Source organism: Mytilus galloprovincialis, chromosome 5 (assembly GCF_965363235.1).
Source record: "Mytilus galloprovincialis chromosome 5, xbMytGall1.hap1.1, whole genome shotgun sequence".
In the NCBI taxonomy this organism is placed as follows: Eukaryota; Metazoa; Mollusca; class Bivalvia; order Mytilida; family Mytilidae; genus Mytilus; species Mytilus galloprovincialis.
In genome coordinates, this window is record NC_134842.1 from 43,733,639 (window position 1) to 43,746,158 (window position 12,520).

The following is a 12,520-nucleotide window of genomic DNA, read 5'->3' on the forward strand; positions in this document are numbered from 1 at the left end:
AATCTTAAAACTGGCCATTGCAAAAACCATAAAAAACAAGCTGCTCCAAAAAGGGAAGTATATCATGCTTCATCGACTATTGCAATCGATGTACTTATGTGACCAACAAACCTTTCAGGTTCATTTGGGAATTACTATTTGCATGGCTATGTCATTTCTTTTTAAAGTTATATCAACCTGTGGTAATTTGAATTTGAGATTATGACCGTCTTATATATCAATGAGGCAAAAATCGAGTTCAGCTCACATTGACCTTTTTCAAGAATAAATCTAAGTATGTTTCTCTACTAATGTCTGGAATAGTTTACATTCTTTTACAATAAATGTTAAATAATGAATTATAGAACATTTATCTATCAAATCTACATTAATCAATTCAATAAATTGCCCTTTCGCTATGATTAAACAAACATTTCCGGGGAACAATGCATGCTACGAAGGGGTTCGTAAAGATATTTTTTTATGTTCAGTAGTCAATATACTGTTCGTGAATCTAGTAAATAATAAAACAAATAATGTGCATGATTAAACTCTCATTCTTGTTAATATGATAATGTGACATATCGTATTCAGATCTTTGTTTCTTAATTCTGAGATGCACCCTTTTCCCAGTGTAATTCACATTTAATTTTGTTCACATGGGAAATTTTTGCTTCAAGTTGTTGATGGGACTAGTGTTGCTCAGTCTTAAGTGTTGTATGTTGTGTTTAATGTATCATTGTTTGTTTGTCTCTATTCTTTTCTAGCGTTATCAGCTTATTTCCTACTTACTTCGAATTTCCATTTCATATCTTTCAGCTTTCTTAAGTGTCTGGTGGATAAATAGCTTGAAAAAAAATCCATTATCATTTTATGTCACTAATCTACTGCAGTAAATTTGCTTGCGGTGAATTGAGATCTTCAAGTCTATGATCAGATTGTTCAATGATTGTTATCTACATGTACACTGCTACATTGAATTATCTAAAAACCTAAAGAACAGTACTATATTGACTGGAAACGGATCGTCAACACGAATACATGTAAAATTCATATATTACTTTAAATTTTGAGTATCAGATTTTGTTTTAATGATGATAGGATCAATGTAACCTTTTATGATAAGTCTTTGTATGCTTGATTTTCTCTTGTTGATTTTACACATTTTGATAGTAATTCGATTGTCCTTTCATTCTTTATATTCGGGGACACTTGTGGATATTTTAATAATCTACATTGTCAGTTTATGAATGGAAATTTCAATGAAAGTATTTTGTCAATGCTTCTGATTGGATGATAGTAAGCGTAAAATCTATCTCATTGTCTGTAACTAAGAACGCCGATATTTTTGATTGCGGAATATATTAACATGTAATGTCTACAATAATAAACCAAAAAATAACAAGTTGCACCTTCTTCTTTTTATCAAATATTATTACATTCCAACGTTTGGCGATGCTAGCATACTTATGATGTCACCTAGTTAATGGACCAAAGAAGTTTTTAAAAAGACAATTGTAAACTGAAATAATGACTGAAATTTAATTGTGAACTTGTTTTGCATTAGAAAAAAAAATAACTATATTGTATTTGAAGTTTTGCGGACGTCCATCGGTAGTTTTAATGCTGTAAATACTGGTTTACCAGTCTTTGTTAGCCGCCGCCAGGTGAACTAAATTTGCGACAATAAAACTACCGATGTGTGTCCGCAAAGCTTCAAATACAATACAGTTATTTCTTCGTAAAATTTACGGACGCAAGCATGAGTTGGTTGACCGTTATGGATTAACCGTTTCAAAAATGGTATCGGATAAGCTCCTCACGTCGTAACTACAATCCCTTCCCTTTCATGAATGTGACCTACCGAATAAGACTGTTAACCGGATTTATTATAATATAAGCAACACGACGGGTGCCACATGTGGAGCAGGATCTGTTTAACCTTCCGGAGCACCTAAGATCAACCCTAGTTTTTGGTGGGGTTCGTGTTATTTATTCTTTAGTTTTCTATGTTGTGTCATGTGCACTATTGTTTGTCTGTTTTCCTTTTCATTTTTAGCCATGGGGTTGTCAGTTTATTTTCGATTCATAAGTTTGACTGTCCCTCTGGTATCTTTCGTCCCTCTGTTATAACTAAATTAAACTTAAACGTGTACGTCTGCTACCAATCTAAGGGAGTCTATTTGAATTTATGGATGTTAAACAAACGTAAAGATATCTAGTTTTGCAAGAAAGAATACATATTCCTTAGGGTTATAACATGTGTTATACCTTAATGTTTCTACAAAAAAGTTAACAATGGATTGTAATCAGCGAAGCTTTCAAAATAAAAATTTCAATTTAACCTTGTATTCTTTATCATGAAACAAAATTGAGCTACATTTATATCTGTTTGTCTGAGCAAAGTTTAAATGATAGCTTGAAATTAGTATTATATTATCAAATGGTATAATTGGCGTTTGAAAATTTAGCTTATCAAACATACATGATTTATGAATAATTGTCATAATTGAAATCGAAAATTATTTCTGCTATATAATAGGACCGTAATAGATAATCAAAAGGTCAGTTCATAATACCTCATACCAGTATAGAGAAGACATACTCTGTTTTAACTAAGTGTAGTCGTGATAGCCAACCAGTAAAATGACGTGGATTAATATATCTTTACTTCTATCAGTTATAGCTATATATTCAGGTATGAATTAACTTGGTTCTGAAGTTGATGATTTCTACATAATAGAAATGTCAATCTTTAATTTCTACATTTAAATGCATAAGGATTTATCTTCAGTCAATAATTTTTTAAATCATCATATGGAGATGTCCTAATTATATCTATGTTTGTGTTAATATTACTGTCTAAGCATACTAGTATTCAAAAAACATATATTCGATAAATTGGAATATAATACGTTGAATATGTCGACGAATTGTCGTAGTTTCTTAGAATTCAAATTGCATGATGTTAGAGTAAAGCGTCTATTTTAATAAACATCTAAAATACCGGTAAAATACAATCGTCATCAGAAATACTTAACAAAACGCCATTTCCTAACACATAGTGCGTAATGTGCTTCGCTGTCGGAATATGGTTCATTCAAAATGCTTAAAGATTGTTGTCTTTCGTAAAAATGGTGTGTATGTGTTGCTCTGAATGAGATTGTCTTGCAGCGATTCGTTGTTAGCTGGCCTGTAATTCAGTTGTTATCGTTTTTATATGTGTTACATATTTGTTTTTCGTTCTTATTTTGTATAAATAAGGCCGTTAGTTTTCTCGTTTGAATTGTTTTAAATTGTGGCCTATAGTTGTTACTTTCTGTGTCATGTTGGTCTGTTGTAGAGAGTTGTCTCATTCGCAATCATACCACATCTTCTTTTTTGTATATGGACATTAGGCCTTTTATATTTCTATCGATCTAAATTAACAGCAATCAGAAAAACAAAATTGTTCTCTTAATCGCCTTGCTCTTTTTCTTTTATCATGTCGTCATTTAGAAATATATTTCGATGTTTCGAACCATGAATCCTTATGGTCAGCAAATTACAAATTATTCATACGGGTGTAATCAGACTTGAATAAAACCACGACATCAAATGTCCAAGAGTCAATACATTTGATAATGACGAAAATAAATGAATTCCAAGTAGAATTTTTTGACACGATTGATTATACTGTTGTCAATAGAGTATAATTTGTAACATCATTCTATTGGCAGTTATTTCTAATGATTTTGGCTTGGGATTACTTTGATGCTCTTTTAATAGATGCAGAGCCTGTCGTTAAGATGTATTACCCTACGTATGATAAGTGGTGCATTGTACAATGCAGAGGTAAAGATATGCCAGCAAATTCTGAGGTATATGATTTTTAATGGAATAATGATTCAACGTACTTAAATTTGGTAAAAATATTTTGCCTTTTGTCAGTTTTGTTTAAAGCTGAATCTTAGACGAAATGAACTTCTTTCGTGAATTAAAAACCTGGTATCGTTTTTGAGGTTTATATATAATTTAATACAGCACATACATTACCGTACAAAAATAACCAATTGTAATATTGTATACGATTACGCCCATTGAAAACAACTTAAAAATGCAACAGCAATGACTTACATATTTATAAATTAACTGTTCACAAAATTTAGAATTTCTGAACTACTAAGGCTTTTCTACCTCGGGCATAGATTACCTTGGCTGGATTTGGCAAAACTTTTAGGAATTTTGGTCTTCAATGCTCTTCAACTTCGTACTTTATTTGGCCTTTTTGACTTTTTTGGATTCGAGCATCACTGATGAGTGTTTTGTAGACGAAACGCGCGTCTGGCGTATACACAGAATTTAGCCTTGGGTATCTATGATGAGTTTACTTACATGTATACTCTCATACTATTTATACTTAGCAAAGTTTATATTCGTACAGTATGTACGTACACATACCATTTTCTCTTCATCATGAACACACACATACGTATAATCTATTTATATCAATATTTAGAAATCAATATTTTATAATACAGTAGACCTCACATGATAATACTAACTTCGTTTTATCCAATGCAGTGTGTTGCTTTAAACATGATGATATATCTAGTAAACCAAAGAGACATATTGTGAGACATAATGATGTAAATACGAAGAAACTTCATAATTTTTATCACAGTATGACAGAAATTAGATATAAATTTACCAAGAATTTAAAACTTTATTGGACAGAAAGAATCAGAATTGATCAATTAAATTTCAGAACATTTTTAGCTTGTAACAACAAACAAAGAGAAGCTAAATTTACAAAGACGATAGTCACACTATTAGGTTGATAAACTACCAATCCCATTGCAACACATATAACTATAAGACAACCAACAGTATACAAAACAATACATACAAACGTTAGATTGAACACAAAGAACAACACCAACAAAACGGGGTGATACAGAGTACTTTGTGAAGATAAGCAGATCCTGTTGCAGTTGGTCATCAAAAAGTAAAATCACAAAAATACGAAACTCCAAGTGAAAGATATGTTTGATATAAAGAATAATTAGTGATAAAAGTCAATCTTGAATCTCTAATGTTATCATGTGTGTGCACTCTTGAAAGAAAATCCAACCTAAAATTGTCTGAATTTTATTAATACTAGATATTAACCTATTTATTTGCAGCTACTTTTATCGAAGATGTCACCAGAAGACAACTCTGTTTATTGTAAGACCTATTACTTTACTATGATTTTACAAAAGAGAATATTTATTAAAATAAAAGGATATCGATATAAGCACTATAAACATACAGACGATATATTCATTAAAAAAAAACCACTTAAAGCATTGATTCATGCGTTTGTCCTAACCAGTGATAGAACATGTCGTATGCTTTTAAAAATAGAATAGCCTCCTGTAATTATACTAACGAGATGAGTAGTCGATGATTCCTGTACAATTACATTCTTTGTTTATTGCGCTATGTGACCTTGCTTAATCCTACTAGGAAGTAAATACCTCTCAGAACAGAAGCCAATTTTTATCAGCTATTGAAAGAAAATATGGCGGCTTCACATTGCTAGGAAGTGTTATCGTAGATGTGAGAACTGAAAAGTACAGGTTTCAGACTGGGTCTAGGAGATCTAATCAGATCATCTCTGAAATTGTTAGACTGATTATCGTGGCACTTTATTAATATTCTAACGCCTGGCCATTTTCAATTATACGATACCCGATGGACAAGGTATAGTCTTAGTTGTCACGAGACAAGATACGAGTCTCAATTTAAAGCAACGTACCCACCTATGATTGTGTTGGATAAACACCACATGTTCTATATGTGTTCATGCAAAACAACTTTCTTTGTAGTGGGATCTAAATACAGCACAAACAACATGAACAACAGTGGTATATAAATATATAATTTGTCTAAAACATCAACCCAAAAATGTTAGATCTGTAATTTTGCGTTAGCAAACGTTTTGTTCTTCCCTCGCCGGGATTCGAACTCATGTTACTGATATTTCGTGGCACCAAATCACATTGTACTCAGACCAACGCGCTAAACCAAAAACAACTATATATATGAATATATATATATATGTCAATGGTTCTTACCAATGACAACAAAGCAAATTCAATGCAGCAGTGTAATACTGGTATTTCTGTGTATAACGCTGATATCAGATATTGAATAGGTTTTGGATTCTGTATTTTATGCAAACATTTCTCAGCTTGTGGCTTTATAAACTAACTTAGCTATTTTAGATTTTTCTGACGGACATCCTGAGTACGAATTTTTTGATGGTCATGTTGAGGGGGAACATATCTTACTGTTCAGTTGGTATATGATAACTTTCAATGGGAAGGTGAATACATGTGTATAGTAAGAGAGAAGACGTCTGATCAGACAACATGGACAGCTGACCCTGAATATATAAAGTATGCAAGTACGTAAACGACAATAAAACGCTATGACATATAATTACAATGAAAATAATTAAAAAGTAACATAAAAAAACAACGAAACTCTGTAGAAAATTAAAAACGAAAATTGTTGAATCATATGGCAAAATCAAAAGTTTAAACACATTTAATAAATGGTTAACAGCTTAAATACTCAGAACTGGATTTAGAGATTTACAGTCACTCAAAATTCTACCAGACTGACAACAATAAGTAAACAAAACACACAGTTATGTGTTCGTCTATTGTCATATTAAATTCTTTTAACCATACACAATATTCGATATCAACCCATTTTGAAACCTTATTTTGCACATGAAAACACACATAACCATTTTTCGGTGACCTATATTGATGATTTATGTGTCATTCGGTCTCTTGAGTTGTCTCATTGGTAATCAAACAATAACTTCTTTTTTATATGAAGGTAAGGGGACAAAATGAGATATGATTTATGTAATTAGTAATTAGTTTTTCGCATTTTTACTCCGATCTAAGAGATTAATTTAAAAAAAAAAATACGAATTATAAAATGTCACAAAACGCTCTAACACTCGTATAATTTATCGAAACAAGGCATACAAACGATAAAAACACGAAATATTTCATACTACTAAAGTAATAAATCAACTATCATGAAACTTTTTAACAAACGTTGGTATTTTTTTTACCTGCCTTTTTTTTAATTAAAGCATGTATTAGATTTGTATACTTTAACAGTGTAAATTCCTATATTTCAACTAATTTGATTTGTTCATGGATGGTTACAAATTAGATATTTTTGACGGGAGACAGAAAACTGCGGATGACAAAAGCGATATTGCACGGTTGAAATATCGAAAAAGATATTTACTTTAAGACGCCATGTAATGAATAGCATGATGTTGTGACAGTTTTTAAAACGTGTAAATTTATAATCGATTATTTGAAAAAACAAACAACTTCACATACAGTTACGATGCACTCATAAAACACTAGAAAAATTGTAATAACTATTCACTTGTTTTGATTGTCAGAGAGACAATAATATATCTATCACGTTCCAACAAAAATGAAATGAGCGGAAAAAGAGAATATAATTCACTGACGGTTTTCATACAAATATGGTTGTAAATGATATTATAACAATTATGACCTTTGTATGAGATCAATACAGAATATATCGACCCAGAGAGGTATATTGACCTCCGACTTCGTCATCAGTCAATCACCTTCTTACAGGTCAAAATATCCTTGTATCGACCTATAACAAAGGCTATAATTTTATAATATCATATCATGATTAAGACAAATGGTAGTTAAACATTTGATATTTACTACATCATGTACATATATTATTTATTATTCCTTGTTTTTTGCAGTTGATACTGAATAATACGAAACATCAGGAAGCCGAATACCCAACTGATTATGCCAGCAAAACATACATGAAGTAGCCGCGCTTAACAAATATGTATCAATTTTTCATTGTCTTTACAAGAATAAAACCTGTATCGACTTGTTGAAGTATTGTTGTCTTTAAAAAAAACAGACTTTGATATTTTAAGATATAACATCTAGGTTAGTATGATATTCTTTGGTATACCTGTTTGTTTTTCTAGCTGAAACACACAATTTGAAGTCATGTTTCTTTGAGCAAATCTATCTATTATAAAACAAGTACTTTTTATTGAAAACACAGGTTTCCTTATTAAAATTTCTGTGACGTTTCCATTTTACCATACTTCTGCAGTATGACATAGAATGAGAAGTTGTAATGTTTTTTGCAATGAGACAACTACATCAAGGCTCACAATTTTTGTGTAAAAAAGTGTACTAGTAAAATATTTGTTGCATTTATTTTGTGGAATGACCTTCCCAAGGTCCCTGACATATTTCCCCCTCCCCCGGATAATTGACGGATTTCGTGTGTTCTTTTGTGTTTTTTCAAAGGCGTTGTCAGTTAAAATTTGAATTATGAGTTTGAATGTCCTTTTGGTATCATTTTCCTATCTTATGCAGAGTCAATCATAAATATTTTCCTCTTAACTCTGTCTTGTTGTAAAAGGAGCACGCCTTGCTACATGAGGCGGGTTAGTGTGAAGATTGAAATGTAATCTACGAAATTTCATTTTCAGAATACATTTCAGTTGTTCTTCATCTTGACTCTTTCTTGTTGTATAAGGAGCTTGCCTTGCTAAAGGCGACGTGATTGTGTGAAAATTGTAATGTAACACACAAGCTTAAATATGCAGAGTATAATTTATTCATTCTTCCTCTTTATTCTGTATTGTTGTACAAAGAGCATGCTCTGTTACTAAATAATTTTAATTTAATAAAAGTATCTCATTATTGTAAACATTTGACACATTTGACACAATTTGGTTGGTAAAAATACTCTGAAACTAAAGTTTGAACCCTCAGAAGAAAAAATTATTTCAAACACAGAAGGAATAGTGGAATGTTGTCGACTTTTACAACTGTTTATCTTCCCTTGTGTCCTAAGGAAATATCAAAATGAAGAAACAGTGTATTGAAAGGACAATATTGCATATGTTGCACCCAAGCCAAAGACAGATTCAAACAGTCTTCAGATTGCTATTGGGACCCAACGGTTGCTTCAACAGTTTCATATTTTCTTACATTTGCTTTTCATCGTGTATTTGGCCTGTATTGTCTGCACATATCTGTTAAAGTATCTAAAATCTCATCATACAAAAGGTTTATTTGTTTCAATTTATTCATTTTATCATTAATCATAACATGGTATTTAAAATTTGCACATTCAACTTTTTGTTATAATGGTATACATTTACAAATTGTGAACTGGTCATTTTGTTGAAGAGTTATCTCATTGACATTCAAACCACATCTTCTTATATCTATACATAAGCAGTCTTTTCACATTTCAGTTGACATTTTCATCTTATACAAAAACCTTAATTCAAACAGTTTCGAATATATTTGAACATCCTGAGCGTACATCAATGAATATTTTTGTCTTTTGAATTGTGTTTAAAATTTCTAATTTCAATTTCACTTCAAGTACATATACTTAAAATTGTACTCCATGAGGGATTGCCATGCGAGCTAAAACATATTGTTCTTTTGACAGAATCCATAATAATTATCTGCAAAAATGTTTTAATTTATTATTAATTAAGAATTGTCGTAATAATAAATTGGTCGAAAGTTAACGGTGTCAAAAGTAAAATAATAAAAATACCAAGCTTCATGGAAATTTGAAACAAAAACATAAACCTTTATCAAGTTTCAATATACAATATACCCTGTCTAGAATTTAACGAATGGCCACCTTGTGCAACTATTTGGATTTCTCGCCAGAAACCAAACGGATAACCTACAGACGAAATAATTCAAAAAGTTGTTGTAAAAACATGTTTGTTGGCTCCAGTTGGTCATCGCGATAGCAGTGATAAGGATATTCAGGGGCGTCTATCTATGCGCGGCGAAAATATTCTTGTCGAACATTTAAATGAAGTACAACTTTACTGTTATATACTATTAAAAATAATTCTAAAGGATTATCTTATGCCTTTACTTATACCGATAATAAAGATATCTTGTTATCTCATACTGCATGAAAAATGTGATATTTTGGTGTGCAGAAGGAGAAACAGTTGACTGGAAGGTTTCAAACCTTGTATGTTGCTTAAAAGTTTGCATACAAAAACTTATGTTTTATTTACAGGAAAACTGTTTACCACATTATATTGTTGAAGGTAGAAACTTGTTCAACTGGAAACTAAAACCGGATATTTCAAAAAATGTACAGCATGCTCTTCTTCGCTTGAACGAAAATATTATGACAATTTTATATCTAAAATCCTTTCAAATGGTTCGTTTTGAGACTGATGATTTTCGACCTGAGCTATTGGATAGTTTAATTGAACGGTCTATCATTCACCAGTGCTGGCATGATAAGATTCGACGGTTATTTCATGACTTTACCACTATTGAATATTTTTGGCTAAATTATGACCGGCATGCATCACTAGAAAGTATATACATATATGGGAATGTACTGTGTGAAATAGAAAACTACGAAGGCGTAACAATATTCAAGAATGATTATAGTTTAATGATTAAAAGTATTATTGGTTTGTTATCATATTCCTTTTACAGACGAAACTGCGATTATGAACATATTATGAATAAAGCCATGGAACATTTGTTTGAGACTTTTAAATCATCAAGACCGTGTATTCGTTTACGCTTAGTCACATTTTTTTCTTATCGAAGAACAGTTTAAACTCGTTATTAACATATGTTCAGATATTATCCAAAAGAAAAGAAAACTGATTCCACCTAAACAAATTTGGAACCAAGTAAATGGAAGTAGATGTAAACTTGATGTGTTGTTGCGAAGCAAGAAGTTAAACCAACTATGTCAACTTAAAGAAGCCATTTTAGCCGAGTCGTATTCTCAGCAAGTACCCAACATACTGACATCAGAAGACAATGACATTGTTGAGGAATTCAAAAACGGTATGTTCATTGATCCCTATTTCAAAGTTACATACATGACAGCGGAATTATGTGCGGTTCCGGATGTTATACAACTAGAACTTTTATCGGTCCCACTAAAACCGAAGAAGTTTAATGCAGATAAATTCCATTGCCAAAGATATGATCAGGTTCCATGTATAAGAATACATCCTCTGCTTAATTGTTATCCTTTAATATATCTAAGCTACGACGCACTTGGAAAGAAAACGGAACGTAATGATATATTGGCAAAAATCAACCATTTGAGCGCTGATGATATCGCTGTTGAGAACAATCAAGTTTTGTTTTACAACATTCTTGTGTATTGCAACAGTAAAGCCAGATATAATAAGAGAGCAGCAAAACATCTAGTTAGGTCATTGATAATATTCCCATCGCGATATAATGCTGCTTTTGGATATCTGAAAGTTATCGTTCAACAGTCTTTGACTTTGATAAGAACATGGAAAGAAAATGCTTTGTAATTGTTTACTTCTTTCGTCTGTCCATCAGTCAGTCACTGACCTTAATAAAACATGCAATGCATATGTTTTTACGTCAATCAACGGGAATATAGTGCACATTGATGTTGTGATTTATGTCGTAAGTGTTTAGTTCTTACAGGTACTTATACTTGGTACCCTTAAATATTTACATAATAGTTAATGAAAAACTGGTCATTATCGTGATATATGGACTGCCCACAGGACAGTGGTATTGACTGAGACAGCGATAATGACCTCGCCTTTAAAGACCCAAATGTTGCAAAACACCTATCCTTCCTCCATGACAAATATGTTGTTGTCCCCGCAGATAAAGCCCCAAACAACATCGTTTTTGTGTGTAAAACTCATCACATTAACTGCTTGATAAACGAATTAGGTATTGACAATTCACTTGGAAACTCAACATATACCCTCATGACACCTAACAAAGAGGAAATCCTGGATAATCATAGATCTGTTCTGTTTTCCTTTGGAATTTCAACCAAAGATAAGAACTGGATCTTCCATCACTGTATTGGATACCTAAACTACATAAGTGTCCTTACAAACAACGGTATATTGCTAGGTCTTCCAAGTGCTCCACAAAACCTCTTTCTAAATTATCAACATCTATTTTATCAGCAATCAAAGACGGGCTTCAAAGTTATTGTGAAACTGCCTATTCTAGAGGGGGCGTGAATCAGATGTGGATACTTGAAAATTCCAGAGATCTTTTAGAGTTCATACAACCTAACTCTCTTTCATCCTGTAACAGTATTAAAACATTTGACTTTTCTACTCTTTACACAAGTATTCCACATTCTAAACTAAGAGAAAAATTGAAAGAGTTGGTATTTCTTTGCTTCATAAAAAAGAATGGCCAACGTAGATACAAGTATCTTGTCTTAGGGAGGGATAAATCCTACTTTGTAAAGGATCACTCTGATTCAAACAAAAAAATCTCTGAAACGGACATTATCAAGATGCTTGATTTCTTGATTGACAACATATTTTTTACGTTCGGAGGACGTGTTTTTCAACAGACTGTCGGCATTCCAATGGGAACAAACTGTGCCCTTCTACTTGCCGACTTGTTTTTTTTTTATTATTATTATGAGG

The 12,520-nt window shown here is 31.8% G+C and overlaps 1 long non-coding RNA gene across 1 annotated transcript; it reads left to right on the top strand.

Moving 5' to 3' along the window:
* The first annotated feature begins 2,561 nt into the window (after window positions 1–2,561).
* LOC143074539 (uncharacterized) lies at window positions 2,562–7,926 on the top strand. Its single transcript, XR_012977923.1, has 5 exons — window positions 2,562–2,677; window positions 3,748–3,839; window positions 5,145–5,187; window positions 6,231–6,412; window positions 7,790–7,926. It is a non-coding gene; the product is annotated as an uncharacterized LOC143074539 (long non-coding RNA).
* Window positions 7,927–12,520: the final 4,594 nt, after the last annotated feature.